At 45.1% G+C, this 26,185-nt stretch overlaps 1 protein-coding gene across 1 annotated transcript in view; it reads right to left on the bottom strand.

Annotated features, from left to right (window-relative positions):
• Positions 1–22,419, bottom strand: part of LOC132401263 (glutathione hydrolase 1 proenzyme-like) — a 572,601-nt gene extending 550,182 nt beyond the window's left edge. Inside the window, exon 1 of the mRNA XM_059983295.1 lies at positions 22,294–22,419. The gene's annotated coding sequence lies outside the window, so the exon portion shown is untranslated. The remainder of the gene's footprint in view (positions 1–22,293) is intronic.
• Positions 22,420–26,185: the final 3,766 nt, after the last annotated feature.

Genomic DNA, 26,185 nt, shown 5'->3' with positions numbered 1-26,185 from the left:
ATAAGCACACCGAGTACCATGTCCAATGAATAACCTATCGAACTCCACCATAAGCACACCGAGTACCTTGTCCAATGAATAACCTATCGACCTCCACCATAAGCACACCGAGTACCTTGTCCAATGAATAACCTATCGATCTCCACCATAAACACACCTAGTACCTTGTCCAATGAATAACCTATCAACCTCCACCATAAACACACCGAGTACATTGTCCAATGAATAACCTCTCGACCTCCACTATAAGCACACCGAGTACCTTGTCCAATGAATAACCTCTCGACCTCCACCATAAGCACACCTAGTACCTTGTCCAATGAATAACCTATCGACCTCCACCATAAACACACTGAGTACCTTGACCAATGAATAACCTACCGACCTACACCATAAACACACCTAGTACCTTGTCCAATGAATAACCTATCGACCTCCACCATAAGCACACCTAGTACCTTGTCCAATGAATAACCTATCGACCTCCACCATAAACACACCGAGTACCTTGTCCAATGAATAACCTATTGACCTCCACCATAAACACACTGAGTACCTTGTCCAATGAATAACCTATCGACCTACACCATAAACACACCGAGTACCTTGTCCAATGAATAACCTATCGACCTACACCATAAACACACCGAGTACCTTGTCCAATGAATAACCTATCGACCTCCACCATAAACACACCAAGTACCTTGTCCAATGAATAACCTATCGACCTACACCATAAACACACCGAGTACCTTGTCCAATGAATAACCTATCGACCTCCACCATAAGCACACCGAGTACCTTATCCAATGAATAACCTATCGACCTCCATCATAAACACGCCGAGTACCTTGTCCAATGAATAAATTATCGACCTCACCATAAGAACATCGAGTACCTTGTCCAATGAATAACCTATCGACCTCCACCATAAGCACACCGAGTATCTTGTCCAATGAATAACCTATCGACCTCCACCATAAGCACACCGAGAACCTTGTCCAATGAATAACCTATCGACCTCCACCATAAACACACCGAGTACCTTGTCCAATGAATAACCTATCGACCTCCACCATAAACATACCGAGTACCTTGTCCAATGAATAACCTATCGACCTCCACCATAAGCACACCGAGTACCTTGTCCAATGAATAACCTATCGACCCCCATCATAAACACACCGAGTACCTTGTCCAATGAATAACCTATCGACCTACACCATAAACACACCGAGTACCTTGTCCAATGAATAACCTATCGACCTCCACCATAAACACACCGAGAACCTTGTCCAATCATTAACCTATCGACCTCCACCATAAGCACACCGAGTACCTTGTCCAATGAATAACCTATCGACCTCCACCATAAGCACACCGAGTACCTTGTCCAATGAATAACCTATCGACCTACAGCATAAACACACCGAGTACCTTGTCCAATGAATAACCTATCGACCTCCACCATAAGCACACCGAGTACCTTGTCCAATGAATAACCTATCGACCTACAGCATAAACACACCGAGTACCTTGTCCAATGTATAACCTATCGACCTCAACCATAAGCACACCGAGTACCTTGTCCAATGAATAACCTATCGACCTCCACCATAAGCACACCGAGTACCTTATCCAATGAATAACCTATCGACCTCCACCATAAACACACCGAGTACCTTGTCCAATGAATAACCTATTGACCTCCACCATAAACACATCGAGTACATTGTCCAATGAATAACCTATCGACCTCCACCATAAGCACACCGAGTACCTTGTCCAATGAATAAACAATCGACCTCCACCATAAGCACACCGAGTACCTTGTCCAATGAATAACCTATCGACCTCCACCATAAGCACACCGAGTACCTTGTCCATTGAATAACCTCTCGACCTCCACCATAAGCACACCGAGTACCTTGTCCAATGAATAACCTATCGACCTCCACCATAAGCACACCGAGTACCTTGTCCAATGAATAAACTATCGAACTCCACCATAAGTACACCGAGTACCTTGTCCATTGAATAACCTCTCGACCTCCACCATAAGCACACCGAGTACCTTGTCCAATGAATAAACTATCGAACTCCACCATAAGCACACCGAGTACCTTGTCCAATGAATAGCCTATCGACCTCCACCATAAGCACACCGAGTACCATGTCCAATGAATAACCTATCGACCTCCACCATAAGCACACCGAGTACCTTGTCCAATGTATAACTTCTCGACCTCCACCATAAACACACCGAGTACCTTGTCCAATGAATAACCTATCGACCTCCACCATAAGCACACCGAGAACCTTGTCCAATGAATAACCTATCGACCTCCACCATAAAGACACCGAGTACCTTGTCCAATGAATAAACTATCGACCTCCACCATAAACATACCGAGTATCTTGTCCAATGAATAACCTATCGACCTCCACCATAAGCACACCGAGTACCTTGTCCAATGAATAACCTATCGACCTCCATCATAAACACACCGAGTACCTTGTCCAATGAATAAACTATCGACCTCACCATAAGCACATCGAGTACCTTGTCCAATGAATAACCTATCGCCCTCCACCATAAGTACACCGAGTACCTTGTCCAATGAATAACCTATCGACCTCCACCATAAAAACACCGAGTACCTTGTCCAATCATTAACCTATCGACCTCCACCATAAGCACACCGAGTACCTTGTCCAATGAATAACCTATCGACCTCCACCATAAGCACACCGAGTTCCTTGTCCAATGAATAACCTATCGACCTCCATCATAAGTACACCGAGTAACTTGTCCAATGAATAACCTATCGACCTCCACCATAAGCACACCGAGTACCTTGTCCAATGAATAACCTATCGACCTACAGCATAAACACACCGAGTAGCTTGTCCAATGAATAACCTATCGACCTCCACCATAAGCACACCGAGTACCTTGTCCAATGAATAACCTATCGATCTCCACCATAAACACACCTACTACCTTGTCCAATGAATAACCTATCGACCTCCACCATAAACACACCGAGTACATTGTCCAATGAATAACCTCTCGACCTCCACCATAAGCACACCGAGTACCTTGTCCAATGAATAACCTCTCGACCTCCACCATAAGCACACCGAGTACCTTGTCCAATGAATAAACGATCGACCTCCACCATAAGCACACTGAGTACCTTGTCCAATGAATAACCTATCGACCTCCACCATAAGCACATCGAGTACCTTGTCCAATGAATAACCTATCGACCTCCACCATAATCACACCGAGTACCTTGTCCAATGAATAACCTATCGACCTCCACCATAACCACACCGAGTACCTTGTCCAATGAATAACCTCTCGACCTCCACCATAAGCACACCGAGTACCTTGTCCAATGAATAAACTATCGAACTCCACCATAAGCACACCGAGTACCTTGTCCAATGAATAGCCTATCGACCTCCACCATAAGCACACCGAGTACCATGTCCAATGAATAACCTATCGACCTCCACCATAAGCACACAGAGTACCTTGTCCAATGAATAACCTATCGAACTCCACCATAAGCACACCGAGTACCTTGTCCAATGAATAACCTATCGACCTCCACCATAAACATACCGAGTTCCTTGTCCAATGAATAACCTATCGACCTACACCATAAACACACCGAGTACCTTGTCCAATGAATAACCTATCGACCTACACCATAAACACACCGAGTACCTTGTCCAATGAATAACCTATCGACCTCCACCATAAACACACTGAGTACCTTGTCCAATGAATAACCTATCGACCTCCACCATAAGCACACCGAGTACCTTGTCCAATGAATAACCTATCGATCTCCACCATAAACACACCTAGTACCTTGTCCAATGAATAACCTATCAACCTCCACCATAAACACACCGAGTACATTGTCCAATGAATAACCTCTCGACCTCCACTATAAGCACACCGAGTACCTTGTCCAATGAATAACCTCTCGACCTCCACCATAAGCACACCTAGTACCTTGTCCAATGAATAACCTATCGACCTCCACCATAAACACACCGAGTACCTTGTCCAATGAATAACCTATTGACCTCCACCATAAACACACTGAGTACCTTGACCAATGAATAACCTACCGACCTACACCATAAACACACCTAGTACCTTGTCCAATGAATAACCTATCGACCTCCACCATAAGCACACCTAGTACCTTGTCCAATGAATAACCTATCGACCTCCACCATAAACACACCGAGTACCTTGTCCAATGAATAACCTATTGACCTCCACCATAAACACACTGAGTACCTTGTCCAATGAATAACCTATCGACCTACACCATAAACACACCGAGTACCTTGTCCAATGAATAACCTATCGACCTACACCATAAACACACCGAGTACCTTGTCCAATGAATAACCTATCGACCTCCACCATAAACACACCAAGTACCTTGTCCAATGAATAACCTATCGACCTACACCATAAACACACCGAGTACCTTGTCCAATGAATAACCTATCGACCTCCACCATAAGCACACCGAGTACCTTATCCAATGAATAACCTATCGACCTCCATCATAAACACGCCGAGTACCTTGTCCAATGAATAAATTATCGACCTCACCATAAGAACATCGAGTACCTTGTCCAATGAATAACCTATCGACCTCCACCATAAGCACACCGAGTATCTTGTCCAATGAATAACCTATCGACCTCCACCATAAGCACACCGAGAACCTTGTCCAATGAATAACCTATCGACCTCCACCATAAACACACCGAGTACCTTGTCCAATGAATAACCTATCGACCTCCACCATAAACATACCGAGTACCTTGTCCAATGAATAACCTATCGACCTCCACCATAAGCACACCGAGTACCTTGTCCAATGAATAACCTATCGACCCCCATCATAAACACACCGAGTACCTTGTCCAATGAATAACCTATCGACCTACACCATAAACACACCGAGTACCTTGTCCAATGAATAACCTGTCGACCTCCACCATAAACACACCGAGAACCTTGTCCAATCATTAACCTATCGACCTCCACCATAAGCACACCGAGTACCTTGTCCAATGAATAACCTATCGACCTCCACCATAAGCACACCGAGTTCCTTGTCCAATGAATAACCTATCGACCTACAGCATAAACACACCGAGTACCTTGTCCAATGAATAACCTATCGACCTCAACCATAAGCACACCGAGTACCTTGTCCAATGAATAACCTATCGACCTCCACCATAAGCACACCGAGTACCTTATCCAATGAATAACCTATCGACCTCCACCATAAACACACCGAGTACCTTGTCCAATGAATAACCTATTGAACTCCACCATAAACACATCGAGTACATTGTCCAATGAATAACCTATCGACCTCCACCATAAGCACACCGAGTACCTTGTCCAATGAATAACCTATCGACCTCCACCATAAACGCACCTAGTACCTTGTCCAATGAATAACCTATCGACCTCCACCATAAACACACCGAGTACCTTGTCCAATGAATAACCTATCGACCTCCACCATAAGCGCACCGAGTACCTTGTCCAAAGAATAACCTATCGACCTCCACCATAAGCACACCGAGTACATTGTCCAATGAATAACCTATCTACCTCCACCATAAGCACACCGAGTACCTTGTCCAATGAATAACCTATCGACCTCCACCATAAGCACACCGAGTACCATGTCCAATGAATAACCTATCGAACTCCACCATAAGCACACCGAGTACCTTGTCCAATGAATAACCTATCGACCTCCACCATAAACACACCGAGTACCTTGTCCAATGAATAACCTATTGACCTCCACCATAAACACACCGAGTACCTTGTCCAATGAATAACCTATCGACCTCCACCATAAGCACACCGAGTATCTTGTCCAATGAATAACCTATCGACCTCCACCATAAGCACACCGAGAACCTTGTCCAATGAATAACCTATCGACCTCCACCATAAACACACCGAGTACCTTGTCCAATGAATAACCTATTGACCTCCACCATAAACACACCGAGTATCTTGTCCAATGAATAACCTATCGACCTCCACCATAAGCACACCGAGTATCTTGTCCAATGAATAACCTATCGACCTCCACCATAAGCACACCGAGAACCTTGTCCAATGAATAACCTATCGACCTCCACCATAAACACACCGAGTACCTTGTCCAATGAATAACCTATCGACCTCCACCATAAGCACACCGAGTACCTTGTCCAATGAATAACCTATCGACCCCCATCATAAACACACCGAGTACCTTGTCCAATGAATAACCTATCGACCTACACCATAAACACACCGAGTACCTTGTCCAATGAATAACCTATCGACCTCCACCATAAACACACCAAGTACCTTGTCCAATCATTAACCTATCGACCTCCACCATAAGCACACCGAGTACCTTGTCCAATGAATAACCTATCGACCTCCACCATAAGCACACCGAGTTCCTTGTCCAATGAATAACCTATCGACCTACAGCATAAACACACCGAGTACCTTGTCCAATGAATAACCTATCGACCTCAACCATCAGCACACCGAGTACCTTGTCCAATGAATAACCTATCGACCTCCACCATAAGCACACCGAGTACCTTGTCCAATGAATAACCTATCGACCTCCACCATAAACACACCGAGTACCTTGTCCAATGAATAACCTATTGACCTCCACCATAAACAAATCGAGTACATTGTCCAATGAATAACCTATCGACCTCCACCATAAGCACACCGAGTACCTTGTCCAATGAATAACCTATCGACCTCCACCATAAACGCACCTAGTACCTTGTCCAATGAATAACCTATCGACCTCCACCATAAACACACCGAGTACCTTGTCCAATGAATAACCTATCGACCTCCACCATAAGCGCACCGAGTACCTTGTCCAATGAATAACCTATCGACCTCCACCATAAGCACACCGAGTACATTGTCCAATGAATAACCTATCGACCTCCACCATAAGCACACCGAGTACCATGTCCAATGAATAACCTATCGAACTCCACCATAAGCACACCGAGTACCTTGTCCAATGAATAACCTATCGACCTCCACCATAAACACACCGAGTACCTTGTCCAATGAATAACCTATTGACCTCCACCATAAACACATCGAGTACATTGTCCAATGAATAACCTATCGACCTCCACCATAAGCACACCGAGTACCTTGCCCAATGAATAACCTATCGACCTCCACCATAAACGCACCTAGTACCTTGTCCAATGAATAACCTATCGACCTCCACCATAAACACACCGAGTACCTTGTCCAATGAATAACCTATTGACCTCCACCATAAACACACTGAGAACCTTGTCCAATGAATAACCTATCGACCTCCACCATAAACACACCGAGTACCTTGTCCAATGAATAACCTATTGACCTCCACCATAAACACACTGAGTACCTTGACCAATGAATAACCTATCGACCTACACCATAAACACACCTAGTACCTTGTCCAATGAATAACCTATCGACCTCCACCATAAACACACCGAGTACATTGTCCAATGAATCACCTATCGACCTCCACCATAAGCACACCGAGTACCTTGTCCAATGAATAACCTCTCGACCTCCACCATAAGCACACCGAGTACCTTGTCCAATGAATAACCTATTGACCTCCACCATAAACACATCGAGTACATTGTCCAATGAATAACCTATCGACCTCCACCATAAGCACACCGAGTACCTTGTCCAATGAATAACCTCTTGACCTCCACCATAAGCACACCGAGTACCTTGTCCAATGAATAACCTATCGACCTACACCATAAACACACCGAGTACCTTGTCCAATGAATAACCTATCGACCTCCACCATAAACACACCGAGTACCTTGTCCAATCATTAACCTATCGACCTCCACCATAAGCACACCGAGTACCTTGTCCAATGAATAACCTATCGACCTACACCATAAACACACCGAGTACCTTGTCCAATGAATAACCTATCGACCTACACCATAAGCACACCGAGTACCTTGTCCAATGAATAACCTATCGAGCTCCACCATAAGCACACTGAGTACCTTGTCCAATGAATAACCTATCGACCTCCACCATAAACACACCGAGTTCCTTGTCCAATGAATAACCTATCGACCTCCATCATAAGCACACCGAGTAACTTGTCCAATGAATAAACTATCGACCTCCACCATAAGCACACCGAGTTCCTTGTCCAATGAATAACCTATCGACCTCCACCATAAGCACACCGAGTAACTTGTCCAATGAATAAACTATCGACCTCCACCATAAGCACACCGAGTTCCTTGTCCAATGAATAACCTATCGACCTCCATCATAAGTACACCGAGTAACTTGTCCAATGAATAACCTATCGACCTCCACCATAAGTACACCGAGTACCTTGTCCAATGAATAACCTATCGACCTACAGCATAAACACACCGAGTACCTTGTCCAATGAATAACCTATCGACCTCCACCATAAGCACACCGAGCTCCGTGTCCAATGAATAACCTATCGACCTCCACCATAAGCACACCGAGTAACTTGTCCAATGAATAAACTATCGACCTCCACCATAAGCACACCGAGTTCCTTGTCCAATGAATAACCTATCGACCTCCATCATAAGTACACCGAGTAACTTGTCCAATGAATAACCTATCGACCTCCACCATAAGTACACCGAGTACCTTGTCCAATGAATAACCTATCGACCTACAGCATAAACACACCGAGTACCTTGTCCAATGAATAACCTATCGACCTCCACCATAAGCACACCGAGTACCTTGTCCAATGAATAACCTATCGACCTCCACCATAAGCGCACCGAGTACCTTGTCCAATGAATAACCTATCGACCTCCACCATAAGCACACCGAGTACCTTGTCCAATGAATAACCTATCGACCTCCACCATAAACACACCGAGTACCTTGTCCAATGAATAACCTATCGACCTCCACCATAAGCACACCGAGTACCTTGTCCAATGAATAACCTATCGACCTCCACCATAAGCGCACCGAGTACCTTGTCCAATGAATAACCTATCGACCTCCACCATAAGCACACCGAGTACATTGTCCAATGAATAACCTATCGACCTACAGCATAAACACACCGAGTACCTTGTCCAATGAATAACCTATCGACCTCCACCATAAGCACACCGAGTACCTTGTCCAATGAATAACCTATCGATCTCCACCATAAACACACCTAGTACCTTGTCCAATGAATAACCTATCGACCTCCACCATAAACACACCGAGTACATTGTCCAATGAATAACCTCTCGACCTCCACCATAAGCACACCGAGTACCTTGTCCAATGAATAACCTCTCGACCTCCACCATAAGCACACCGAGTACCTTGTCCAATGAATAAACTATCGACCTCCACCATAAGCTCACTGAGTACCTTGTCCAATGAATAACCTATCGACCTCCACCATAAGCACACCGAGTACCTTGTCCAATGAATAACCTATCGACCTCCACCATAAGCACACCGAGTACCTTGTCCAATGAATAACCTATCAACCTCCACCATAACCACACCGAGTACCTTGTCCAATGAATAACCTCTCGACCTCCACCATAAGCACACTGAGTACCTTGTCCAATGAATAACCTCTCGACCTCCACCATAACCACACCGAGTACCTTGTCCAATGAATAACCTCTCGACCTCCACCATAAGCACACCGAGTACCTTGTCCAATGAATAAACTATCGAACTCCACCATAAGCACACCGAATACTTTGTCCAATGAATAGCCTATCGACCTCCACCATAAGCACACCGAGTACCAATTCCAATGAATAACCTATCGACCTCCACCATAAGCACACAGAGTACCTTATCCAATGTATAACTTCTCGACCTCCACCATAAACACACCGAGTACCTTGTCCAATGAATAACCTATCGACCTCCACCATAAACATACCGAGTACCTTGTCCAATGAATAACCTATCGACCTACACCATAAACACACCGAGTACCTTGTCCAATGAATAACCTATCGACCTACACCATAAACACACCGAGTACCTTGTCCAATGAATAACCTATCGACCTCCACCATAAACACACTGAGTACCTTGTCCAATGAATAACCTATCGACCTGCACCATAAACACACCGAGTACCTTGTCCAATGAATAACCTATCGACCTCCACCATAAGCACACCGAGTAACTTGTCCAATGAATAACCTATCGACCTCCATCATAAACACACCGAGTACCTTGTCCAATGAATAACCTATCGACTTCCACCATAAGCACACCGAGTACCTTGTCCAATGAATAACCTATCGACCTCCACCATAAGCACACCGAGTACCTTGTCCAATGAATAACCTATCGACCTCCAGCATAAGCACACCGAGTACCTTGTCCAATGAATAACCTCTCGACCTCCACCATAAGCATACCGAGTACCTTGTCCAATGAATAAACTATCGAACTCCACCATAAGCACACCGAGTACCTTGTCCAATGAATAAACTATCGACCTCCATCATAAACACACCGAGTACCTTGTCCAATGAATAAACTATTGACCTCACCATAAGCACATCGAGTACCTTGTCCAATGAATAACCTATCGACCTCCACCATAAGCACACCGAGTATGTTGTCCAATGAATAACCTATCGACCTCCACCATAAGCACACCGAGTACCTTGTCCAATGAATAACCTATCGACCTCCGCCATAAGCACACCGAGTACCTTGTCCAATGAATAACCTATCGACCTCCACCATAAGCACACCGAGTACCTTGTCCAATGAATAACCTATCGACCTCCACCATAAGCACACCGAGTACCTTGTCCAATGAATAACCTCTCGACCTCCACCATAAGCACACCGAGTACCTTGTTCAATGTATAACCTATCGACCTCCACCATAAGCACACCGAGTACCTTGTCCAATGAATAACCTATCGACCTCCACCATAAGCACACCGAGTACCTTGGCCAATGAATAACCTATCGACCTCCATCATAAGGACACCGAGTACCTTGTCCAATGAATAACCTATCGACCTCCACCATATGCACACCGAGTACCTTGGCCAATGAATAACCTATCGACCTCCATCATAAGTACACCGAGTACCTTGTCCAATGAATAACCTATCGACCTCCACCATAAGCACACCGAGTACCTTGTCCAATGAATAACCTATCGACCTCCACCATAAGCACACTGAGTACCTTGTCCAATGAATAACCTATCGACCTCCACCATTAACTCACCGAGTACCTTGTCCAATGAATAACCTATTGACCTCCACCATAAACACACTGAGTACCTTGTCCAATGAATAACCTATCGACCTCCACCATAAACACACCGAGTACCTTGTCCAATGAATAACCTATCGACCTCCACCATAAGCACACCGAGTACCTTGTCCAATGAATAACCTATCGACCTCCACCATAAACACACCGAGTACCTTGTCCAATGAATAACCTATCGACCTCCACCATAAACACACCGAGTACCTTGTCCAATGAATAACCTCTCGACCTCCACCATAAGCACACCGAGTACCTTGTCCAATGAATAAACTATCGAACTCCACCATAAGCACACCGAGTATCTTGTCCAATGAATAACCTATCGACCTCCACCATAAGAACACAGAGTACATTGTCCAATGAATAACCTATCGACCTACACCATAAACACACCGAGTACCTTGTTCAATGAATAACCTATCGACCTACACCATAAACACACCGAGTACCTTGTCCAATGAATAACCTATCGACCTCCACCATAAGCACACCGAGTACCTTGTCCAATGAATAACCTATCGACCTACACCATAAACACACCGAGTAACTTGTCCAAAGAATAAACTATTGACCTCACCATAAGCACATCGAGTACCTTGTCCAATGAATAACCTATCGACCTCCACCATAAGCACACCGAGTACCTTGTCCAATGAACAACCTATCGACCTCCACCATAAGCACACCGAGTACCTTGTCCAATGAATAACCTATCGACCTCCACCATAACCACACCGAGTACCTTGTCCAATGAATAACCTCTCGACCTCCACCATAAGCACACCGAGTACCTTGTCCAATGAATATCCTCTCGACCTCCACCATAAGCACACAAAGTACCTTGTCCAATGAATAAACTATCGAACTCCACCATAAGCACACCGAGTACCTTGTCCAATGAATAGCCTATCGACCTCCACCATAAGCACACCGAGTACCATGTCCAATGAATAACCTATCGACCTCCACCATAAGCACACCGAGTACCTTGTCCAATGTATAACTTCTCGACCTCCACCATAAACACACCGAGTACCTTGTCCAATGAATAACCTATCGACCTACACCATAAACACACCGAGTACCTTGTCCAATGAATAACCTATCGACCTACACCATAAACACACCGAGTACCTTGTCCAATGAATAACCTATCGACCTACACCATAAACACACCGAGTACATTGTCCAATGAATAACCTATCGACCTCCACCATAAACACACCAAGTACCTTGTCCAATGAATAACCTATCGACCTACACCATAAACACACCGAGTACCTTGTCCAATGAATAACCTATCGACCTACACCATAAACACACCGAGTACCTTGTCCAATGAATAACCTATCGACCTCCACCATAAACACATCAAGTACCTTGTCCAATGAATAACCTATCGACCTACACCATAAACACACCGAGTACCTTGTCCAATGAATAACCTATCGACCTCCACCATAAGCACACCGAGTACCTTGTCCAATGAATAACCTATCGACCTCCATCATAAACACACCGAGTACCTTGTCCAATGAATAAACTATCGACCTCACCATAAGCACATCGAGTACCTTGTCCAATGAATAACCTATCGACCTCCACCATAAGCACACCGAGTATGTTGTCTAATGAATAACCTATCGACCTACACCATAAACACACCGAGTACCTTGTCCAATGAATAACCTCTCGACCTCCACCATAAGCACACCGAGTACCTTGTCCAATGAATATCCTCTCGACCTCCACCATAAGCACACCGAGTACCTTGTCCAATGAATAAACTATCGAACTCCACCATAAGCACACCGAGTACCTTGTCCAATGAATAGCCTATCGACCTCCACCATAAGCACACCGAGTACCATGTCCAATGAATAACCTATCGACCTCCACCATAAGCACACCGAGTACCTTGTCCAATGTATAACTTCTCGACCTCCACCATAAACACACCGAGTACCTTCTCCAATGAATAACCTATCGACCTACACCATAAACACACCGAGTACCTTGTCCAATGAATAACCTATCGACCTACACCATAAACACACCGAGTACCTTGTCCAATGAATAACCTATCGACCTACACCATAAGCACACCGAGTACCTTGTCCAATGAATAACCTATCGACCTCCACCATAAGCACACTGAGTACCTTGTCCAATGAATAACCTATCGACCTCCACCATTAACTCACCGAGTACCTTGTCCAATGAATAACCTATTGACCTCCACCATAAACACACTGAGTACCTTGTCCAATGAATAACCTATCGACCTCCACCATAAACACACCGAGTACCTTGTCCAATGAATAACCTATCGACCTCCACCATAAGCACACCGAGTACCTTGTCCAATGAATAACCTATCGACCTGCACCATAAACACACCGAGTACCTTGTCCAATGAATAACCTATCGACCTCCACCATAAGCACACCGAGTATCTTGTCCAATGAATAACCTATCGACCTCCATCATAAACACACCGAGTACCTTGTCCAATGAATAAATTATCGACCTCACCATAAGCACATCGAGTACCTTGTCCAATGAATAACCTATCGACCTCCACCATAAGCACACCGAGTATGTTGTCCAATGAATAACCTATCGACCTCCACCATAAGCACACCGAGTACCTTGTCCAATGAATAACCTATCGACCTCCGCCATAAGCACACCGAGTACCTTGTCCAATGAATAACCTATCGACCTCCACCATAAGCACACCGAGTACCTTGTCCAATGAATAACCTATCGACCTCCACCATAAGCACACCGAGTACCTTGTCCAATGAATAACCTCTCGACCTCCACCATAAGCACACCGAGTACCTTGTTCAATGTATAACCTATCGACCTCCACCATAAGCACACCGAGTACCTTGTCCAATGAATAACCTATCGACCTCCACCATAAGCACACCGAGTACCTTGGCCAATGAATAACCTATCGACCTCCATCATAAGGACACCGAGTACCTTGTCCAATGAATAACCTATCGACCTCCACCATATGCACACCGAGTACCTTGGCCAATGAATAACCTATCGACCTCCATCATAAGTACACCGAGTACCTTGTCCAATGAATAACCTATCGACCTCCACCATAAGCACACCGAGTACCTTGTCCAATGAATAACCTATCGACCTCCACCATAAGCACACTGAGTACCTTGTCCAATGAATAACCTATCGACCTCCACCATTAACTCACCGAGTACCTTGTCCAATGAATAACCTATTGACCTCCACCATAAACACACTGAGTACCTTGTCCAATGAATAACCTATCGACCTCCACCATAAACACACCGAGTACCTTGTCCAATGAATAACCTATCGACCTCCACCATAAGCACACCGAGTACCTTGTCCAATGAATAACCTATCGACCTCCACCATAAACACACCGAGTACCTTGTCCAATGAATAACCTATCGACCTCCACCATAAACACACCGAGTACCTTGTCCAATGAATAACCTCTCGACCTCCACCATAAGCACACCGAGTACCTTGTCCAATGAATAAACTATCGAACTCCACCATAAGCACACCGAGTATCTTGTCCAATGAATAACCTATCGACCTCCACCATAAGAACACAGAGTACATTGTCCAATGAATAACCTATCGACCTACACCATAAACACACCGAGTACCTTGTTCAATGAATAACCTATCGACCTACACCATAAACACACCGAGTACCTTGTCCAATGAATAACCTATCGACCTCCACCATAAGCACACCGAGTACCTTGTCCAATGAATAACCTATCGACCTACACCATAAACACACCGAGTACCTTGTCCAATGAATAACCTATCGACCTCCACCATAAGCACACCGAGTACCTTGTCCAATGAATAACCTATCGACCTCCATCATAAACACACCGAGTAACTTGTCCAAAGAATAAACTATTGACCTCACCATAAGCACATCGAGTACCTTGTCCAATGAATAACCTATCGACCTCCACCATAAGCACACCGAGTACCTTGTCCAATGAACAACCTATCGACCTCCACCATAAGCACACCGAGTACCTTGTCCAATGAATAACCTATCGACCTCCACCATAAGCACACCGAGTACCTTGTCCAATGAATAACCTATCGACCTCCACCATAACCACACCGAGTACCTTGTCCAATGAATAACCTATCGACCTCCACCATAACCACACCGAGTACCTTGTCCAATGAATAACCTCTCGACCTCCACCATAACCACACCGAGTACCTTGTCCAATGAATAACCTATCGCCCTCCACCATAAGCACACCGAGTACCTTGTCCAATGAATATCCTCTCGACCTCCACCATAAGCACACCGAGTACCTTGTCCAATGAATAAACTATCGAACTCCACCATAAGCACACCGAGTACCTTGTCCAATGAATAGCCTATCGACCTCCACCATAAGCACACCGAGTACCATGTCCAATGAATAACCTATCGACCTCCACCATAAGCACACCGAGTACCTTGTCCAATGTATAACTTCTCGACCTCCACCATAAACACACCGAGTACCTTGTCCAATGAATAACCTATCGACCTACACCATAAACACACCGAGTACCTTGTCCAATGAATAACCTATCGACCTACACCATAAACACACCGAGTACCTTGTCCAATGAATAACCTATCGACCTACACCATAAACACACCGAGTACATTGTCCAATGAATAACCTATCGACCTCCACCATAAACACACCAAGTACCTTGTCCAATGAATAACCTATCGACCTACACCATAAACACACCGAGTACCTTGTCCAATGAATAACCTATCGACCTACACCATAAACACACCGAGTACCTTGTCCAATGAATAACCTATCGACCTCCACCATAAACACATCAAGTACCTTGTCCAATGAATAACCTATCGACCTACACCATAAACACACCGAGTACCTTGTCCAATGAATAACCTATCGACCTCCACCATAAGCACACCGAGTACCTTGTCCAATGAATAACCTATCGACCTCCATCATAAACACACCGAGTACCTTGTCCAATGAATAAACTATCGACCTCACCATAAGCACATCGAGTACCTTGTCCAATGAATAACCTATCGACCTCCACCATAAGCACACCGAGTATGTTGTCTAATGAATAACCTATCGACCTACACCATAAACACACCGAGTACCTTGTCCAATGAATAACCTCTCGACCTCCACCATAAGCACACCGAGTACCTTGTCCAATGAATATCCTCTCGACCTCCACCATAAGCACACCGAGTACCTTGTCCAATGAATAAACTATCGAACTCCACCATAAGCACACCGAGTACCTTGTCCAATGAATAGCCTATCGACCTCCACCATAAGCACACCGAGTACCATGTCCAATGAATAACCTATCGACCTCCACCATAAGCACACCGAGTACCTTGTCCAATGTATAACTTCTCGACCTCCACCATAAACACACCGAGTACCTTCTCCAATGAATAACCTATCGACCTACACCATAAACACACCGAGTACCTTGTCCAATGAATAACCTATCGACCTACACCATAAACACACCGAGTACCTTGTCCAATGAATAACCTATCGACCTACACCATAAACACACCGAGTACCTTGTCCAATGAATAACCTATCGACCTCCACCATAAACACACCAAGTACCTTGTCCAATGAATAACCTATCGACCTACACCATAAACACACCGAGTACCTTGTCCAATGAATAACCTATCGACCTACACCATAAACACACCGAGTACATTGTCCAATGAATAACCTATCGACCTCCACCATAAACACACCAAGTACCTTGTCCAATGAATAACCTATCGACCTACACCATAAACACACCGAGTACCTTGTCCAATGAATAACCTATCGACGTACACCATAAACACACCGAGTACCTTGTCCAATGAATAACCTATCGACCTCCACCATAAACACACCAAGTACCTTGTCCAATGAATAACCTATCGACCTACACCATAAACACACCGAGTACCTTTTCCAATGAATAACCTATCGACCTCCACCATAAGCACACCGAGTACCTTGTCCAATGAATAACCTATCGACCTCCATCATAAACACACCGAGTACCTTGTCCAATGAATAAACTATCGACCTCACCATAAGCACATCGAGTACCTTGTCCAATGAATAACCTATCGACCTCCACCATAAGCACACCGAGTATGTTGTCCAATGAATAACCTATCGACCTACACCATAAACACACCGAGTACCTTGTCCAATGAATAACCTATCGACCTCCACCATAAACACACCGAGTACCTTGTCCAATGAATAACCTATCGACCTCCGCCATAAGCACACCGAGTATCTTGGCCAATGAATAACCTATCGACCTCCATCATAAGTACACCGAGTACCTTGTCCAATGAATAACCTATCGACCTCCACCATAAGCACACCGAGTACCTTGGCCAATGAATAACCTATCGACCTCCATCATAAGTACACCGAGTACCTTGTCCAATGAATAACCTATCGACCTCCACCATAAGCACACCGAGTACCTTGTCCAATGAATAACCTATCGACCTCCACCATAAGCACACCGAGTACCTTGTCCAATGAATAACCTATCGACCTCCACCATAAGCACACCGAGTACCTTGTCCAATGAATAACCTATCGACCTCCACCATAAGCACACCGAGTACCTTGTCCAATGAATAACCTATCGACCTCCACCATAAGCACACCGAGTACCTTGTCCAATGAATAACCTATCGACCTCCACCATAAACACACCGAGTACCTTGTCCAATGAATAACCTATCGACCTCCACCATAAGCACACCGAGTACCTTGTCCAATGAATAACTTATCGACCTCCACCATAAGCACACCGAGTACCTTGTCCAATGAATAACCTATCGACCTCCACCATAAGCACACTGAGTACCTTGTCCAATGAATAACGTATCGACCTCCACCATAAACTCACCGAGTACCTTGTCCAATGAATAACCTATCGACCTCCACCATAAACACACTGAGTACCTTGTCCAATGAATAACCTATCGACCTCCACCATAAACACACCGAGTACCTTGTCCAATGAATAACCTATCGACCTCCACCATAAGCACTCCGAGTACCTTGTCCAATGAATAACCTCTCGACCTCCACCATAAACACACCGAGTACCTTGTCCAATGAATAAACTATCGAACTCCACCATAAGCACACCGAGTATCTTGTCCAATGAATAACCTATCGACCTCCACCATAAGCACACCGAGTATCTTGTCCAATGAATAACCTATCGACCTCCATCATAAACACACCGAGTACCTTGTCCAATGAATAACCTATCGACCTCCACCATAAGCACTCCGAGTACCTTGTCCAATGAATAACCTCTCGACCTCCACCATAAACACACCGAGTACCTTGTCCAATGAATAAACTATCGACCTACACCATAAGCACACCGAGTACCTTGTCCAATGAATAACCTATCGACCTCCACCATAAGCACACCGAGTACCTTGTCCAATGAATAACCTATCGACCTCCACCATAAGCACACCTAGTACCTTGTCCAATGAATAACCTATCGACCTCCACCACAAGCACACCGAGTTCCTTGTCCAATGAATAACCTATCGACCTCCACCACAAGCACACCGAGTACCTTGTCCAATGAATAACCTATCGACCTCCATCATAAGCACACCGAGTACCTTGTCCAATGAATAACCTATCGACCTACACCATAAACACACCGAGTACCTTGTCCAATGAATAAACTATCGACCTCACCATAAGCACATCGAGTACCTTGTCCAATGAATAACCTCTCGACCTCCACCATAAGCACACCGAGTACCTTGTCCAATGAATAAACTATCGAACTCCACCATAAGCACACCGAGTACCTTGTTCAATGAATAACCTATCGACCTACACCATAAACACACCGATTACCTTGTCCAATGAATAACCTATCGACCTCCACCATTAGCACACCGAGTACCTTGTCCAATGAATAAACTATTGACCTCACCATAAGCACATCGAGTACCTTGTCCAATGAATAACCTATCGACCTCCACCATAAGCACACCGAGTACCTTGTCCAATGAATAACCTATCGACCTCCATCATAAGTGCACCGAGTACCTTGTCCAATGAATAACCTATCGACCTCCATCATAAGTACACCGAGTACCTTGTCCAATGTATAACCTATCGACCTCCACCATAAGCATACCGAGTACCTTGTCCAATGAATAACCTATCGACCTCCATCATAAGTACACCGAGTACCTTGTCCAATGAATAACCTATCGACCTCCACCATAAGCACACCGAGTACCTTGTCCAATGAATAACCTATCGACCTCCATCATAAGTACACCGAGTACCTTGTCCAATGAATAACCTATCGACCTCCATCATAAGTACACCGAGTACCTTGTCCAATGAATAACCTATCGACCTCCACCATAAGCACACCGAGTACCTTGTCCAATGAATAACCTATCGACCTCCACCACAAGCACACCGAGTACCTTGTCCAATGAATAACCTATCGACCTCCACCATAAACACACCGAGTACCTTGTCCAATGAATAACCTATCGACCTCCGCCATAAGCACACCGAGTACCTTGTCCAATGAATAACCTATCGACCTCCATCCTACACACACCGAGTACATTGTCCAATGAATAACCTATCGACCTCCATCATAAGTACACCGAGTACCTTGTCCAATGAATAACCTATCGACCTCCACCATAAACACACCGAGTACCTTGTCCAATGAATAACCTATCGACCTCCACCATAAGCACACCGAGTACCTTGTCCAATGAATAAACTATCGACCTCCACCATAAGCACACCGAGTACCTTGTCCAATGAATAACCTATCGACCTCCACCATAAGCACACCGAGTACCTTGTCCAATGAATAACCTATCGACCTCCACCATAAGCACACCGAGTACCTTGTCCAATGATTAACCTCTCAACCTCCACCATAAGCACACCGAGTACCTTGGCCAATGAATAAACTATCGACCTGCACCATAAGCACACCGAGTACCTTGTCCAATGAATAACCTATCGACCTCCACCATAAGCACACCGAGTACCTTGTCCAATGAATAACCTCTCGACCTCCACCATAAGCACACCGAGTACCTTGTCCAATGAATAACCTATCGACCTCCTCCATAAGCACACCGAGTACCTTGTCCAATGTATAACCTATCGACCTCCGCCATAAGCACACTGAGTACCTTGTCCAATGAATAACCTATCGACCTCCACCATAAGCACACCGAGTACCTTGTCCAATGAATAACCTATCGACCTCCACCACAAGCACACCACCTTGTCCAATGAATAAACTATCGAACTCCACCATAAACACACCGAGTACCTTGTCCAATGAATAACCTATCGACCTCCACCATAAGCACACCGAGTACCTTGTCCAATGTATAACCTATCGACCTCCGCCATAAGCACACCGAGTACCTTGTCCAATGAATAACCTATCGACCTCCACCATAAGCACACCGAGTACCTTGTCCAATGTATAACCTATCGACCTCCACCACAAGCACACCGAGTACCTTGTCCAATGAATAACCTATCGACCTCCACCATAAGCACACCGAGTACCTTGTCCAATGAATAACCTATCGACCTCCACCATAAGCACACCGAGTACCTTGTCCTATGAATAACCTATCGACCTCCACCATAAGCACACCGAGTACCTTGTCCAATCAATAACCTATCGACCTCCGCCATAAACACACCGAGTACCTTGTCCAATGAATAACCTATCGACCTCCACCATAAGCACACCGAGTACCTTGTCCAATGAATAACCTATCGACCTCCACCATAAGCACACCGAGTACCTTGTCCAATCAATAACCTATCGACCTCCACCATAAGCACACCGAGTACGTTGTCCAATGAATAACCTCTCGACCTCCACCATAAACACACCGAGTACCTTGTCCAATGAATAACCTATCGACCTCCACCATAAGCACACCGAGTACCTTTTCCAATGTATAACCCATCGACCTCCACCATAAGCACACCGAGTACCTTGTCCAATGAATAACCTATCGACCTCCACCATAAGCACACTGAGTACCTTTTCCAATGTATAACCCATCGACCTCCACCATAAGCACACCGAGTACCTTGTCCAATGAATAACCTCTCGACCTCCACCATAAACACACCGAGTACCTTGTCCAATGAATAACCTATCGACCTCCACCATAAGCACACCGAGTACCTTGTCCAATGAATAACCTATCGACCTCCACCATAAGCACACCGAGTACCTTTTCCAATGTATAACCCATCGACCTCCACCATAAGCACACCGAGTACCTTGTCCAATGAATAACCTATCGACCTCCACCATAAGCACACTGAGTACCTTTTCCAATGTATAACCCATCGACCTCCACCATAAGCACACCGAGTACCTTGTCCAATGAATAACCTCTCGACCTCCACCATAAGCACACCGAGTACCTTGTCCAATGAATAACCTATCGACCTCCATCATAAACACACCGAGTGTCTTGACCAATGAATAACCTATCGACCTCCGCCATAAGCACACCGAGTACCTGGGCTTCCTTAGGTTGCTGGGGCATCAAGTGCCACAGATTCACCACCCTCTCGTTGAGGAGATTTCTCCTCACCTCATATGCAAAGGGGCGTTCCTTTATTCAGAGGCAGAGTCCCCTTCTCCGAGACCACCTCATTGCTCTTGCCAGTAAGAGTGAAACTGGACCCGGACCCCAACGGTCAGCTGCTCACCTGCGGCAACTGCTGGGTGACCATTTACCTCCTGGTGTAGCTCCAGCCTGGCCAGTAAGGAAGCTCTCCCGCGGAGAGGCGTGCACAGTGTCACAGCGCGAGCACGCCACAGCAACACACACTCAATACTGGAGGCACTCAGCACCTGCGGAAATGAGTAAGCAGTCGATATTTCAGACTGAGACCCTTCGTCAGGACTGGAAAGGACGGGGGATGTGATAGGTAAAGCCAGGTGAGAGGGAAAGGTATAGGCTGGAGTGGGAGTCATCTGACGGGAGGGGTGGGTGGACCATAGGGGAACGGGAATGAGGAGGCGACTCGGGGGAGGAGATAGGTGAGAAGCGGTCAGAGGTCAGACTCAAGAATAGAAGAGGGGAGGGGGAGGGAGAAATTCATGTTCCAGAAACTCAAACAACACAAGAACACAGTCCACATATCCAGAACCAATGCAGAAATGCAGTCCCAATGCCTCACCCCATACAGGAACACATTCAACATAATTGAATCCAACACATAGCACACTCCCAGTGTGTCACACAACACAACAACACAATCCCAATGCATCAACCAACATAGGAAAACATTCCCCCCATGCGACGCCAATACAGAAAAACTGTTCCAGAGCCCTACACACAACACATGAACACAATGACAATCACTGAGACCAAAACTGGAACACAGTCCACATCTCAGGAACCAACACGGGAGCAAAATCCCCATCTCAGAAACAAACAGAAGAACACTGTACCCATCTAATAAAACAACACAGCAACACGGTCCACATTTCAGACTCTAACACAGGAACACAGAACCCAACACAGGAATAAAGTCACCATCTCAGAAAGCAAGACAGGAACACAGTCGCAAAATGAGAAAACAACACAGGAACACTATCCAGATGTACGAAACCAGCACAGGAACACAGTCCCCAACTCAAAAACCCACACAGGAACACAGACCACATCTCAGAAACGATAACAAGACCATAGTACACATCACAGAAACCTCCAAAATAATACAGTCCCCATCTCAGAAACCAACACAAGACCACAGTACCCATCTCAGAAACAAGCACAGGGAAACGCTACACATCTCAGAATCCAAAACATGAACACAGACCCCACCTCAGAAACCAGCACAGTAACTCAGTAACCATCTCAGAAACCAACACAAGACCACATTCACCATCTCAGAAACCAACCCAGAAACACAGAATCGAGCTCAGAAAATAACACAGAAACACAGTCTACATCATAGAAACCAACACAGCAACAGAGTCCCCATCTCAGAAATCAACACGGGAACCCAGTGCCCGTCTCAGGAACCAACACTTGAACACAGACCCCATCCCAGAAACCAGACAGCAACACTGTCACCATTTCAGAAACCAGAATAGGATTACCATACCTATCTCAGAAGCCAACACAGGAACACAGTCCACATCATAGAAACCAACACAGGAACACAGTCCACATCATAGAAACCAACACAGGAAGACAGTCCCCTTCTCAAAAACCAACAGAGTTACACAGTCCCCATCTACGAAACCAACACAGCAAAACCATCCCCATCTCAGAAAAAAAAACACAGAAAAATACACCACATCTCAGAAACACAGTCCACATCTCAGAAACCAACACAGAAACACAAACCCCATCTCAGAAACCCACACAAGAAAAAACTACATATTTCAGAATCCAAAACAGTAACGCAGTCCCGGTCTCACCAACACAGGAGCATCGACCCCATCTAAGAAACCAACACAGCAAAACCGTCCCAATCTCAGAAAAAAAAGAACAAAGGGCAATACTACACATCTCAGAAATCAACAAAGAAACACTGTCCCCATCCCAAAAAACCCACACAGGAACACAGACCACATCTCAGAAACAATAACAAGAGCAGAGTACACATCACAGAAACCTACACAGGAACGCAATCCCCATCTTAGAAACTAACACAGCAAAACCGTCCCCATCTCAGAAATAAAACACGGGAAAATACTCTACATCTCAGAAACCAACACAGAAACACAGTCCCCCTTGCAAAATCCCACACAGGAACACAGAACACATCTCATAAATGATAACAAGAGCAGAGTACACATCACAGAAACCTACACAAGAACACAGTCCCCATCTTAGAAACAAGCACAAGAAAACACTACATATCATGGAATCCAAAACAGGAACACAGAACCCATCTCAGAAACCAACACAGGAACAAAGTCAACATCTCACAAACAACCACAGGAACACAGTGCCCATATCAGAAAGCAACACAGGAACACAGACCCCTTCTTAGAAACCAACACAGAAACACAGTACCAATCTCAGAAACCAACCCCGGAATAAAGTCACCATCTGATAAACCAACTCAGGAACACAGTCCCCATCAAAGAAACCAACAAAGGTACACAGGCCAACCTCAAAAACAACACAAAAACACAGGCCACCATCATCGAAACAAGTGCAGGAACAGCGTCGCCATCTCAGAAACCAAAACAGGAATACACACCGATAATCAGAAAGTAACACAGGAACACAGTCCCCATCTCATAACCCAACAGACGAACACAGTCCCCATCTAAGAAACCAACACAGCAAAACCGTACCAATCTCAAAAAAAAAACACGGGAAATTACTCCACATCTCAGAAACCAACACAGAAACACAGACCACATCTCAAAAACTGACACAGGAACGCAGTCCACATCTCAGAAACGATAACAAGAGTAGAGTACACCATCAGAAACCTACACAAGAACACAGTCCCCATCTCAGAAACCTACACAGGAACTCTATCACCATCTCAGACACCAACACAAGAACACAGTCTACATCATAGAAACCAACACAGCAACAGAGTCCCCATCTCAGAAATCAACACGGGAACCCAGTGCCCGTCTCTGCAACCAACACTTGAACACAAAACCCAGCTCAGAAACCAAGACAGCAACACCATCACCATTTCAGAAAACAAAATAGGAATACCATACCCATCTCAGAAGCCAACACAAAAACACAGCCACATCAGAGAAAGCAATACAGGAAGACAGTCCCCATCTCAAAAACCTACACAGGAACACAGTCCACATCTAAGAAACCAACACAGCAAAAACGTCCCCATCTCCGAAAAAAACATAGGAAACTACGCCACATCTCAGAAAGCAGCACAGAAACACAACCTCTGTCTCGGAAGCCAACACAAAAACACAGACCCCATCTCAGAAATGTACACAGAAACACAGACTGCATTTCAGAAAACAACACAGGAACACAGACTACTTCATAGAAACCAACACACAAACAGAGTTCCCATCACAGAAACCTACACTGGAACTCAGTCAACATCTTAGAAACCAACACAGGAACACAGTACCAATCTCTGAAACCAACACAGGAATACACAGAGCATCTCATAAACCAACTCAGGAACACAGTCCCCATCAAAGAAACCAACAAAGGTACACAGTCCAACCTCAGAAACCAACTCCAAAACACAGACCCCCATCTCAGAAACCAACGCAGGAACACTATCGCCATCAGAGAAATGAAAACAGAATTACAGACATATAATCAGAAAACAACACAGGAACACAGACCCCATTGCAGAAACCAACACAGGAGCACCAACTCCATCTCAGAAACCTACACAGGAACTCAGTCACCATCTCAGAAAGCAAAACAAGAACACAGTCCCCATCTCAGAAACCAGCACAGAAACACAGACTGCATTTCAGAAAACAACACAGGTCACAGTCTACATCATAGACATGTGCCTGTCTGGACACGCCCCCTGCTGACTGCTCCTGTGGCTCCTCCCACAGGCCCCTGTATAAAGGCGATCTGAGACCTGACGCTCGGCCTCAGTCTCCAGGACATAGTATGAT

Source organism: Hypanus sabinus, chromosome 10 (assembly GCF_030144855.1).
Source record: "Hypanus sabinus isolate sHypSab1 chromosome 10, sHypSab1.hap1, whole genome shotgun sequence".
Lineage (NCBI taxonomy): Eukaryota > Metazoa > Chordata > Chondrichthyes > Myliobatiformes > Dasyatidae > Hypanus > Hypanus sabinus.
The sequence above is the reverse complement of the archived record's forward strand: the minus strand, read 5'-3'. Positions and strand labels throughout refer to the sequence as shown.